This window comes from Nycticebus coucang, chromosome 7 (genome assembly GCF_027406575.1).
Source record: "Nycticebus coucang isolate mNycCou1 chromosome 7, mNycCou1.pri, whole genome shotgun sequence".
Classification (NCBI taxonomy): Eukaryota; Metazoa; Chordata; class Mammalia; order Primates; family Lorisidae; genus Nycticebus; species Nycticebus coucang.
In genome coordinates this window covers 83729859-83742565 of record NC_069786.1, presented here as the reverse complement: position 1 = coordinate 83742565, position 12707 = coordinate 83729859, and positions in this window count along the sequence as shown.

The following is a 12707-nucleotide window of genomic DNA, read 5'->3' as shown; positions in this document are numbered from 1 at the left end:
TGGACTTGCGTATGTTAAACCAGCCTTGCATCCCTGGGATGAAGCCTACTTGATCATGATGAATGACTTTTTTGATGATAAGCTGTAATCTATTGGCTAGGATTTTGTTGAGAATTTTTGCATCTACATTCATGAATGAGATTGGTCTGAAATTCTCCTTTTTGTTTGGGTCTTTTCCTGATTTTGGTATCAGGGTGATGTTTGCTTCATAGAATGTGTTGGGGAAGATTCCTTCTTCCTCAATTTTTTGGAATAATTTCTGCAGTACAGGAATAAGCTCTTCCTTGAAGGTCTGATAGAATTCTGGAGTGAAGCCATCTGGACCAGGGCATTTTTTGGTTGGAAGCTTTTTTATTGTTTCTTTGATCTCAGTGCTTGAAATTGGTCTGTTCAGGAGCTCTATTTCTTCCTGGCTGAGTCTAGGGAGAGGGTGTGATTCCAAACATTGATCCATTTCCTTCACATTGTCAAATTTCTGGGCATAGAGTTTCTGGTAGTATTCAGAGATGATCTCTTGTATCTCTGTGGGAACAGTTGTTATTTCCCCTTTATCATTTCTGATTGAGGTTACTAGAGATTTTACTTTTCTTTTTCTCATTAGTCTGGCCAATGGTTTATCTATTTTATTTATTTTTTAAAAAAACAACTTCTTGTTTCATTAATTTTCTGAATGTTTCTTTTGTTTTCAATTTCATTGATCTCTGATTTGATTTTGGATATTTCTTTTCTTCTACTGAGTTTAGGCTTAGATTGTTCTTCTTTTTCCAATTCCATAAAATGGCTTGTGAGATTGTTGATGCGCTCTCTTTCTGTTTTTCGAATGTAGGCATCTAAAGCGATGAATTTTCCTCTCAAAACTGCTTTTGCAGAATCCCACAGGTTTTGGTAGCTTGTGTCTTTATTGTTGTTATGCTCAAGGAAGTTAATGATTTCCAGTTTATTTCTACCTGCATCCATCTGTTATTCAATAAAAGATTGTTTAATTTCCATGCCTTTGGGTGGGGTCGAGCATTTTTGTTAGAGTTGAGTTCCACCTTTAGTGCCTTATGGTCTGAGAAGATACAAGGTAAAATTTCAATTCTTTTGATTCTGTTGATATTTGTTTTGTGTCCCAGGATATGATCAATTTTGGAGAATGTTCCATGGGGTGATGAGAAGAATGTATATTCTTTATCTTTGGGATGGAGTATTCTATATGCGTCTATCAAGCACAGTTGTTCTAGGGTCTCATTTAAATCTCTTATATCTTTGTTTAATTTCTGTTTAGAGGATCTGTCCAGCTCTGTAAGAGGAGTGTTAAAGTCCCCTGTTATTATGGTATTATCAGATATCATATTGCTCAGACTGAGTAAGATCTGTTTCAAGAATGTGGGAGCATTTAAATTGGGTGCATAAATATTTAGAATTGAAACATCTTCTTGTTGTATTTTTCCCTTGACCAATATAAAGTGACCATCTTTTTCTTTTTTGACTTTAGTTGCTTTAAATCCACATGAATCTGAAAATAAGATTGCAACTCCTCTTTTCTTCTGAATGTCATTTGCCTGAAAAATTGTCTTCCAATCCTTGACTCAGAGCTTTAATTTGTCTTTTCAAGCCAGGTGTGTTTCTTGCAGACAGCAAATGGATGGCTTGTGTTTTTTAATCCAGTCAGCCAATCTATATCTCTTCAGTGGGGAATTCAAGCCATTAACATGTATTGACATAATTGATAAATGTGGTAGTGTTCTATTCATCTTATTTTGTGAGAGTCCATTGCTTAGTTTTATCTTTTGCATCAGTGTGGAGGTTAGGTTCTGTCCTTTAATTTCTGAGTTCTTATTTTGCTATGATCCATTGTGGTGGTCAGGGTGCAGAACAGGTTGAAGTATTTGCTGTAGAGCTGGTCTTGTTGTGGCGAATTTTCTCAATGTTTGTATATCCGTAAATGATTTGATTTCTCCATCAAATTTTAAGTTAGCTTAGCAGGGTACAGAATTCTGGGCTGGAAATTGTTCTGTTTAAGTAGATTAAAGGTAGATGACCATTGTCTTCTTGCTTGGAAAGTTTCATTAGAGAAGTCTGCAGTCACTCTGATGGATTTGCCCCTGTAGGTGAACTGGTGCTTACTCCTGGCAGCTTTCAGAATCGTTTCTTTTGTCTTGACTTTGGACAGGTTCATCACAATGTGTCTTGGAGAAGCTCGGTTAGAGTTGAGGCGACCTGGGGTCCGATAGCCCTCTGAAAGCAGTGTGTCAGAATCTTTGGTGATATTTGGGAAATTTTCTTTTATAATTTTCTCTAGTATGGCTTCCATTCCTCAGGGGCATTCTTCTTCCCCTTCTGGGATTCCTATAACTCGTATGTTGGAATGCTTCATAAAGTCCCATAATTCTGTCAGTGAACATTCTGCTTTCTCTTTCTTCTTTTCTGCCTCTTTTACTATCTGAGTTATCTCAAGAACTTTGTCTTCTACCTCTGAAATTCTTTCTTCTGCATGGTCTAACCTATTGCTGATACTTTCCATTGCATCTTTAAGTTCCCTAATTGACTATTTCAGTTACTTTAGCTCTGCTATATCCTTTTTATATTCTTCATATCGTTCATCTCTTATTTGATTCTGTTTTTGGATTTCCTTTTGGTTGTTTTCCACTTTATTAGCAGTTTCCTTCATTGTTTCCATCATTTCTTTCATTGTTTTCATCATGTGTATTTTAAATTCCCTTTCTGTCATTCCTAACATTTCTTTATAGGTGGAATCCTCTGCAGTAGCTACCTCATGGTCCCTTGGCGGGGTTGTTCTGGACTGGTTCTTCATGTTGCCTGGAGTTTTCTGCTGATTCTTCCTCATGAGTGATTTCTTTTATCTGTTTCCTTGCCCTAATTTTCCTTTCACTTCCTCTTGCTCTTTAAGTTCTCGTGCCTGTGGACTAAGGGGTAGATGAGTCCTTTTGGTACAGGACCAGAAGGGTGAGAAGATTGAACAGCAAGAAAGGGAAGAAAGAAAGGAGGACTGAGTGAAAAGAAAAAAAAAAAATAGAGAAAGGAGACGGGGTGGGTAAAAGGAATATTGACAAAAAGAAGAGAGGCACAGAAAGAGGGAGACAGAGCAACATAAGTGTACAGTAGGGTACTTTGACACAACCTTAAAAAAAAAACCACCTTCTGGGGGTGCCCAGTTGGGTGGTTCCCTTGAGGTCAGCAGCTGTTTTCTAACCTGATCAGTCACAATACCCCACCTCCACCATGTAGAGAGGAGAGACAAATGCTATAAATCAAACCAAAACAAGCAAACAGAAAACTTCATGGGAGAAAATTGGGTGAAAAACCAAATAATAGTGGTAGAAACACTAGCGAAAATGAAGTTCTAGTTATTAAAAAAGGCAGCAATGGGAAATTATAATTAAACTAGAAAAATTGAGAAAGAAAAAAGATCTGTACGGAAAAGATTGAAATTAGACAACAAAACAACATCAACAACATCAAAATAAACAAAAAAAAACAACCAAACCAAAAAACAAAAAAAAAACACAACCAAAAACAAAGCAGTATGTATATGTTGTTGAATATTGTCTGGGCAACATGTGGTCTTCTGTTAATCACATTTCTGATAAGACTGGAGGCTACTGATTTCTCAAACCCCAGCAGGTAGACACCCTAAATCTCTCTTCAGCCCACTTAAAAGGCAATTTGAACTTGTGAACTTGCTGAGCAGAAGCTTTCCCAGGAAAGTGCTTGTCGCTGGAGTCACTGCTGAAGTGGCTATCCACATATCCAGTGTGCCAAAAACAGTTTCACTCTGCCCCTGAGGGTTAGAGCTGCAAAGCGGCTCAGACCCCACCCTTAGGCTACTTGGTCACTGGGTTACCCACTCCCACCCGATTCTAGCTCTGCGACCCTGAGGGCGGAGCTTGCCGGGGCAGATCGCTCACAATGGCTCCCTGTGGCCCACAGCCAAACACTATTAGCTCTGTCTGGCTCAGCGGCTCAGACTGGGACCGTAGACAACGGCCAAAGTTCTCCACATTCCTGCTCATGCTCTCTCCAAGACAGTTCAACTGAGTGCCAAATCCAAAGACACCAAAACAGTTCACAGGTAAGGCCTTTTCGGTTGCAGTCTCGCTGCTACTGACCTTACAGTTGCAGGCGGGTTTAGACCGATTGAACACATGAGACCACTTGCCAGTTTTCCACTGTTTTAGTCCTCCTCTTGGGGTCCAGAAGTCTCTCGCTGACTCTCTGTATCCTCACAGGGGTGATGATAGGCAGATCCCACCAACCAGAGATGCCTGGAGTCCTATCTCCCCAGACTCATGGTGCCCAGATGCAGGGAAGCTGTTACTCGGCTGCCATCTTGCTCTCCTCCCTCCCAAGAAAGGAAAATTTTAAATTTCTAACATTCAAATCATATTTGACTTCTGCAATTACAAGAGGTGCTCAATGTGACTTGTATTCATTGTTTCTTATGGGTATATATTATTATAATTTTTTTTTTGAAGCAGAGTCTCACTATGTCACCCTCAGTAGAGTGCTGTGGCGTCACAGCTCACAGCAACCTCCAACCCTTGGGCTTAAGCAATTCTCTTGCCTCAGCCTCCCAAGTAGCTGGGACTACAGGCACCCACTACAACGCCTGGCCATTTTTCTGTTGCAGTTGTCAGTGCTGTTTAGCTGGCCTGGGCTGGGTTTGAACCCGCCAGCTTCGGTGTATGTGGCTGCCACTGTAACCACTGTGCTACAGGCACTGAGCCAAGTATTACAACTTTAATACAGTTTTCTCCTTTCTTAAAATGTGTATGCACAGGTCAAAGGTCAGCTGAGGAATTGAGGGAAATATTTTCTTCCTCCCACCATGTGGCTACTTCCTTTCTGGATTTTCCTGCTTAATTTCTAGCTGTTATGTTGGTCCCATCATTCCAGGAAACAGGATAGCTTTCTGTTTCTATTCTATCTATACCACCCCCAAGAGAAAAGTGTCCGTTCCCTTCTAGAAGAGTCAAATCCCCTCCAGTTTCTGCCTCTAGTTGAATGAAGAAATTCAAGTGTCTTAGAAGGGTTTATTTTTTCTCTCTGTTTTGTACCAAATTTATTATTGATATCTGATATAAGCTGTTCTATCATTATTAGAATTGGAAACTTCTTTATAATTTTAAATGTCTATCTTCCTATCCTAGGGCATTGAAATTATTTAAATTTTTTCTGTGATCAAGTTAACCCTTTTTGTAGATCTAGCTTATGTAAATACCTGAATTGAACAAATATGGAGGGCATTTTAGATATAACCTAGCCAAAGAGTATTTGATATGGCAAAGTTAGCACATAATTCTGATCCATGCATGATTTCAGTTGGCTCTTCATCCAGTCACAAACTCAAATTCCTATAGTGACCAGGCAAATTAGGCAAACACGTAACAATTCTAGTGGTATAAATAGAAGTCTTTCTGGGGTTTGTAGTCATTAAAAATTCTTTAACCATCTCTGAGCAGAACTTTTTCAGCTCTAATACTGCATCCACGCAAGAATGCAGGCTCCCATCCTTCATGATGCTGCAGGTTTTAAGAGAAGCTGGAATCTCAGTCTTTTGGGTACACTTTTATAATATATTAATGTTACCAACTAGTTCATTTATTTTTAATATACCTTGCATGCCGAATAAAACATATCGGACTATTGCTTGCAACATGTGACTCTTTTCCTGACCCAAGATATTCCCTGGAATTGTTTTACCCCTCCCTCCTTTTTTCCCCACAGCGTGTCTTAGACCTGCCTTTGTTTTCTTACCTACATCATATTCTTTTAAAATGTTTTTAACCTCAATATGTAAAACTGCTCAATTATCATATGGCTGTAAATTAAAATTTCCCACTATTATTTTCACGTCAAATTAGAGCCCTTTCTCTTTTTTAGGTCAAGTCAAGCCTAACTCACTTGTTTACTTCCTATCTACCAATTGACCAACTGTAATCTGAGTTCAGTGCTTGATCATACCACTGAATTCTGTAAGGTCTCCAAAAATCTCTTCTCCAAGCATCTTACTTGCTCTCTTCATGGTGCTTGTGTCACATCCTACCTTGAGTTTCCTTTTACTTCTATAATCAGTATTCCCGGAGTCTCCTTGCTATCTTATCTTCCGTAAGTTAATTAATAGAAAGGTAAGGTTACAAGTGCAGCTTTGTTGCATGGGCCCATTGTGTACTGTTGAAGTCTGGGCTTTTAGCGTAAGGGTTACTTGAATAATGTACATTGTAGCCCATTAACTATCCCTCTTTTAAATGCAAAAATTCCCTGCACTGCCTTCTTTTTGTCTTCTTACTTGACACCTTTTTCCTGAACAATCTCATTTGTGACTAATACCTGCTGCTGTTACCCATATTGCAATTCTGAAATTTGTTTCTCTAAGAACCTGCTGGAAATTTCCATCTGTATGGGTTGTAAGTATCTCAAACTTACTGTACCTTTTCTTCCCCGCCCCCTGCCTCTCTGCTCTTCCCCAAATCTTGGTTCCTTTGCCCCCATTTCCTGTCTCAATTCTCAACCCAGCCAGACACTCAAACCTGTGGATTCATCGTCATACATACATCCTAAACATGCCCTTTTCTTTCCATTCCCATGGTTACTGTCCTGGTTTAAGCTCTCATAACTTCTCGTTTTGGCAGCAATATGAAAATGTTACCAGCCATTATCTAAGTCTTCTACATATGCTAACATTTTACAAATAAGCACTTTATATAATATTCCAAAGATAACACTGCATAATGTTCCTATTATGCTGCCCATTACACAGTGTATAAGAAAAAGAGGTGGAGAGGGGTGGCTTGTGCAAGGAAAGACACAACTGTAGAATACATTGATTAAGACAGAATCAGCCTGAGTACATACCCACACTCTACTACTTGGTAGCTATGAGGTATTAGTTAATCACACACTCTGAGATGATTTTCAAACCAATAAAATAGGTATCAAAATGGTATCTACAATATTAGCTGTTATTACTATTCAAATTATTATTTTTTTTTTGAGACAGAGTCTCACTATGTTGCGCTCAGTAGAGTGCTGTGGTGTCACAGCTCACAGCAACCTCAAACTCTTGGGCTTAAGTGATTCTCTTGTATCAGCCTCCCAAGTAGCTGGGACTACAGGCACCTGCCACAATGCCTGGCTATTTTTTGGTTCTAATTCTTGTTGTTTGGCAAGCCTGGGCTGGATTTGAACCCAACAGCTCCCGTGTATGTGGCTGGCACCCTAGCCACTGAGCTACAGGTGCCAAACCAACTATGAAAATTATTCATGAAAGAAAAAGTAAACAGAAATATTACCAAGTATAGTGGTTTATGCCTGTATTCCCAGGACTTTGGGAGGCCAAAGTAGGAGGATCACTTGAGGCAGGAGTTCAAGGCCAGCCTGAGAAACATAGTGAAACCCCATCTCTACAAAAAAATAGAAACTTAGATGGATGTGATGGCACAAGAGTATACTCCAGGCCAGTTTGAAGGCTGAAGTGTGAGGATCAATCACTTGAGCTCAGGAGCTTGAGTTTACAGTGAGCTATGATTGTTCCACTGCACTCCAACCTGGATGACAGAAACCCTGTTGCTAAAAACAAACAAACAAACAAAAAACTTATTAAATCTAAAAAAAAAAAAAAGAACAACAGGGGCTTTATTATAAACCAAGCTACTTCTCAGAAATAAATGTTATAGTTTCTCCTTCTAAAATGCATACAGTTCTGTCACTTCTTAAATTCAACAATAGTTGAATTTTGTGATATTTCAGACCTGCTCAAGAAAGAGACTCTCTAATCAAAGGCTTGCCTAATTAATGATTTATCACCATTGTAAGTTTCAGGGAATATTTAAAATTAACCTGGGAAAAGAAGTTCACAATTCAAAGTTCTCTTCTTAGACCAATAAAGTGAATGATGATGAGACTATTATTTTTTATTTTCTGACAGAGTCTTGCTCTGACATCCAAACTGGAGTGCAGTGCACTATCATGCCCAACCTGAGACTGTCATTTTTTTTTTTTTTTTGAGACAAGTCTCAAGCTGTCACCCTAGGTAGAGTTCCATGGTGTCATAGCTCACAGCAACCTCCAACTCTTGGGATCAAGTGATCCTCTTGCCTCATTTTTTTTTTTCCTATTTTTAGTAGAGACAAGGTCTTCCTTCTGCTCTGCTGGTCCTGAACTCAGGAGCTCAAGCTATCCACCTGCCTCCCAGAGTACTAGGATTACAGGCCTAAGCCACCGGACCTGGCCTTTTTTTTTTGAGACAGAGTCTCACTTTCTTGCCCTGGGTAGAGAGCCGTGGTGTCACAGATCACAGCAACCTCAAACTCTTGGGTTCAAGTGATCCTCTTGCCTCAGCCTCCCAGGTAGCAAGGACTACAGCCTCTCACCACAACACCAATCTATTTTTTCTTTTCAGATGGGGTCTTGCTCTTACTCAGGCTAGTCTCCAACTCGTGAACTCAAATAATCCTCCTGCCTCAGCCTCCCAGAGGTTGGGATTATAAGCATGAGCCACTATGCCCAACTAACACTGTCATTTTGACAGGCACTTAACTTATGCTCTTGATAATCCTTCCTTGCATTTTCTAGTAAAGTTCTCACAATCTTAGACATAGATGGTTCTTGGGAAGGGCTCTGAACACAGGTTTAAAGTTTCATAATGACTGCATGTATGTTATCTTACGTGATCTTAAAGAGCATCTAGTAAGTCAGGTCAGACAAGACTGACCAATTTACAATTCTCACATTCATAGCAAAGGCTTGATTACCTTGTGGAGGTGCTATGAATTTTATATCTTCATTACAACCCACATATCAAGTATGGGAAATATAACATCTAATTAAACATGTAGTGTTAGAATTGAGGGCAGTGGTTACATTTGTAGAATGGGATAAGAGTCTGACCAGAAATAGACAGAAGGGCCATCTGGATGCTGGCAGTGCTTTATTTCTGAAGCCATGTGATTTAGATAGGAATCTATGGCAATGTACTATGCTACTTCTGTAATTTCCCAAGCATCTTAACACTTCTTCATTTTCTTCTGTGCTTTCATTTATGAAAATAGACATTTTGGGCTCAGCACCTGTAGCTCAGTGAGTAGGGTGCCAGCCATATACACCAAGGCTGGTGGGTTCAAGCCTGTCCCGGGCCTGCTACACAAAAATGACAACTGTAACCAAAAATAGCTGGGCGTTGTGGTGGGAGCCTGTAGTCTTAGCAACTTGGGAGGCTGAGGCAAGAGAATTGCTTAAGCCCAAGAGTTAAAGGTTGCTGTGAGCTGTAGTGCCACAGTATTCTACCAAGGGTGACATATTAAGATTCAAGATTCCGTCTCAAAAAAAAAAGAAAAAGAAAATAGACATCTTGTTGTGGGGGAAAAAACAATTCATTTAGCTCCAATCTAAGTTTGTCTCCCAATCTAGGTTTATCTTACTATTTAAGAAACTTGTACAATATTAACATTTTCATATGGGCTCTTCAAATGTAACATATTATTCCTAATTACTCCATTTGTTCCCCAAGTCAAACATGTAAATCCATTTAAAATTTATATCCTAATTTGCTAACTTATTTTTTAAAACATGTCCGTTAGCCTACTCCAAAATTTATATAAGCCCAGTTACCCAGAAAGTACTACTTATCAGAACATCCTATCCACCAATTCCTTCTCGATGTTTATGAACTTTAGCAATAGTGTTTTAAAAAGCTCACACACACACACACACACACACAGCATTTACCTCTTCTCAGTGACCTCCATAATATTTTGAACTGGCCCTTCCTCTACCTAGTCATATGTTCCCTTCTCATTTCTACTGGATTGGTCTCCAGGCCCACATTTATTATTCTGCTCATGACATATATATATTTGCACTACCAGTTTTACAACAGCAGCCAGACTATAACTTTCCACACTTAGTGAATACACCTACGACAATAACAGACCTTACCACCACTACTTTTCTTTCTGGTTATTGGAAGAGTATTTGCCAAGAAGTAACCATCTGAGGACAACTCACATTCAGCTGTATTTATTAACCAGGGTATACAAAAATACATTTTTGGCATTACCAAATTACCAATACCAAAGGTTTATAGTCTACCTGTCTGCTAATTGGCAAACACCTGACTTCCAATCTTCCTCCATTGCATTTTGGAAAAAAAATTCAAAAAATTTCCACTGTGATTAGCAGGTGGCAAAATGCTACTGTTACCAGTGCTGACAACCAGATATAGTTAGATTCAGACATATTTAACGGCATTACCTTTCTCTTTAATTAAACCTGTTTCCATTTGGTTTCAGGCAATTGTCTTTATTTATTTATTTTATTTATTTTTTATTGTTTGAGATTCATTGAGGGTACAAAGAATTAAGTTACACTGATTGCATTTGTTAGATAAAGTCCCTCTTATAATTGTATCCCACCCCCAAGAGGTTCCATACACCATGACCCCCACCCCCCCACTCCCTCTTTCCCTTACCCCACCCTGTGTATTAGCTCCTCTACTGCCTTCATATTAGAATTGAATATATTGGATTCTTTTTTCTCCATTCTTGTGATGCTTTACTAAGAAGAATGTGTTCCACCTCCATTCAGGTTAATACAAAAGATGTAAAGTCTCCATCTTTTTAAATGGCTGATTAGTATTCCATCGTATACATATACCACAGTTTGTTAATCCATTCCTGGGTTGGTGGGCACTTAGGCTGTTTCCACGGTTTGGTGATTGTAAATTTAGCTGTGATAAAGTCTAGTGCAAATGCCCTTATGATAGAAGGATTTTTTTTCGTCTGGATAGATGCCCAGTAATGGGATTACAGGATGAAATGGGAGGTCTAATTTGAGTTCTTTGAGGATTCTCCATACTTCCTTCCTAAAAGGTTGTATTAGTTTGCAGTCCCACCAGCAGTGCGAAAATGTTCCTTTCTCTCCACATCCATCCCAGCATCTGCAGTTTTGAGACTCTGCGATGTGGGCCATTCTCAGTGGTGTTAGATAATATCTCAGGTTAGTTTTGATTTGCATTTCTCCGATAATTAGGAACAGTGAGCATGTTCTTCATTTATTTGTTAGCCATTCATCTGTCTTCTTTAAAGAAGTTTCTATATACAGTCATCTGGTATTTGATAAACCAACTAGAACCTACAGTGGGGAAAAGAATCCCTATTCAATAAATGGTGCTGGGAGAACTGGATAATCACCTGCAAAATACTGTACCTCTCACCACTTAAAAAAATTGATTCAAGACAGGTAAAAGATTTAAATCTAAGGCATGAAACAATAAAAACTGTCAAAGGAAGTGTGGGGAAAACACTTGAAAATATCAGCTTGGGGAAAGATTTTATGAAGAAGACTTCTGTGGCAATTCCAACAACAAAAATAAACAAATAGGACTTAAACTGAAAAGCTTCTGTACAGCTAAGGAAACAACAACCAAAGCAAACAAATAATCTTCAGAATGGGAAAAGATATTTGCATATTACGAATCGGACAAAAGCTTGATTACTAGGATCTACAGAGAACTCAAATTAATCAACAAAAGAAGAGACAACAATCCCACATATCACTGGTCTTCATTTGTTTTTAAGGATCCTAAAAATACGAGGTCACACAATTAAGTTAGCAAACTCATCTTATAAAAAATGCTTTGAAGGGTAGACTAGGCACTGGCATTGATGTGTAGCTTTCCAAGGTACTCCTCAAAGGCGACTGTAGATATTTGGCAATGGGTATGTAGCACCTTTGCCGAAAGTTTCGATGCTACAAATATTTCCTATACTATTGAAATAAATTACCATACTAAAAATGGTAATATCCTTTATGTGTCTATGGCTTTTAGAAACATTTTAAACATTTCCCTACCAGGAGTGGAAAACCAGTCTTATCAGCATTTTTTTTTTTTTTTTTTTACTGGTTGACTTTGTTCGTATCTATTCCCCAACCATGAAAATAGCCAGTTTTTAAGATCCAATAAGGGATGAAAGCCTAATTTTTACCACTTTTGCCTTACCTAATAATTTCAATCTTTATTACCACACTTGCACTGTCATTTTTCCAATTTTCGTTTTTTTAGTGACAAAGTCAATTTTTTTAAATTAATGGCACAATTGCCATACAACGATGCTGTTGTTGCTAAAACTAACCTACCTTTTTGTCTCTGAGAGGACCACTCTGCGATGGGAAAACATGTCTAGTCATCAAATAAAGCCTAATACCCCTAATGTGTACCTAAGTGTAGATTATGCAGGAAGGTAATTTTTTCCCCCAGCAACAGCAAAAAATAGTATGCCTTCACAATTTGAAGGTGGAGAAGCACAGTGCAAAACCAAAACTCTCAAAAAACCAATGGACAGCATAACTGTATTTTTGGGAAAAAATACTAGTAAAATGTCATAATTATATTAATTCACACCTTCCAGGGTAACTTTTATTGGAGACTGCTGGGCGTAAACTATCTCTTTTTTTAACAATACAAAATCAATCGCTGTTCACTCAGTGGAAAGCAAACCACTAGATGTATGAAAGGCTATTTTATTGACACATTTAGTGAATAAAAATAGGTTTCTATGTTTGCCCTTGTATCACAACATTAATTTAAAATTGTATTTGTAACTAAAATCATTGTGCTTTTCAACAAATAGTCTCACTTTTCAGAACAAGAGCTTTCTTTGGATAAAAAAGACTTAGGAGTTATTAGTTGTCTATTTTTTGAGACT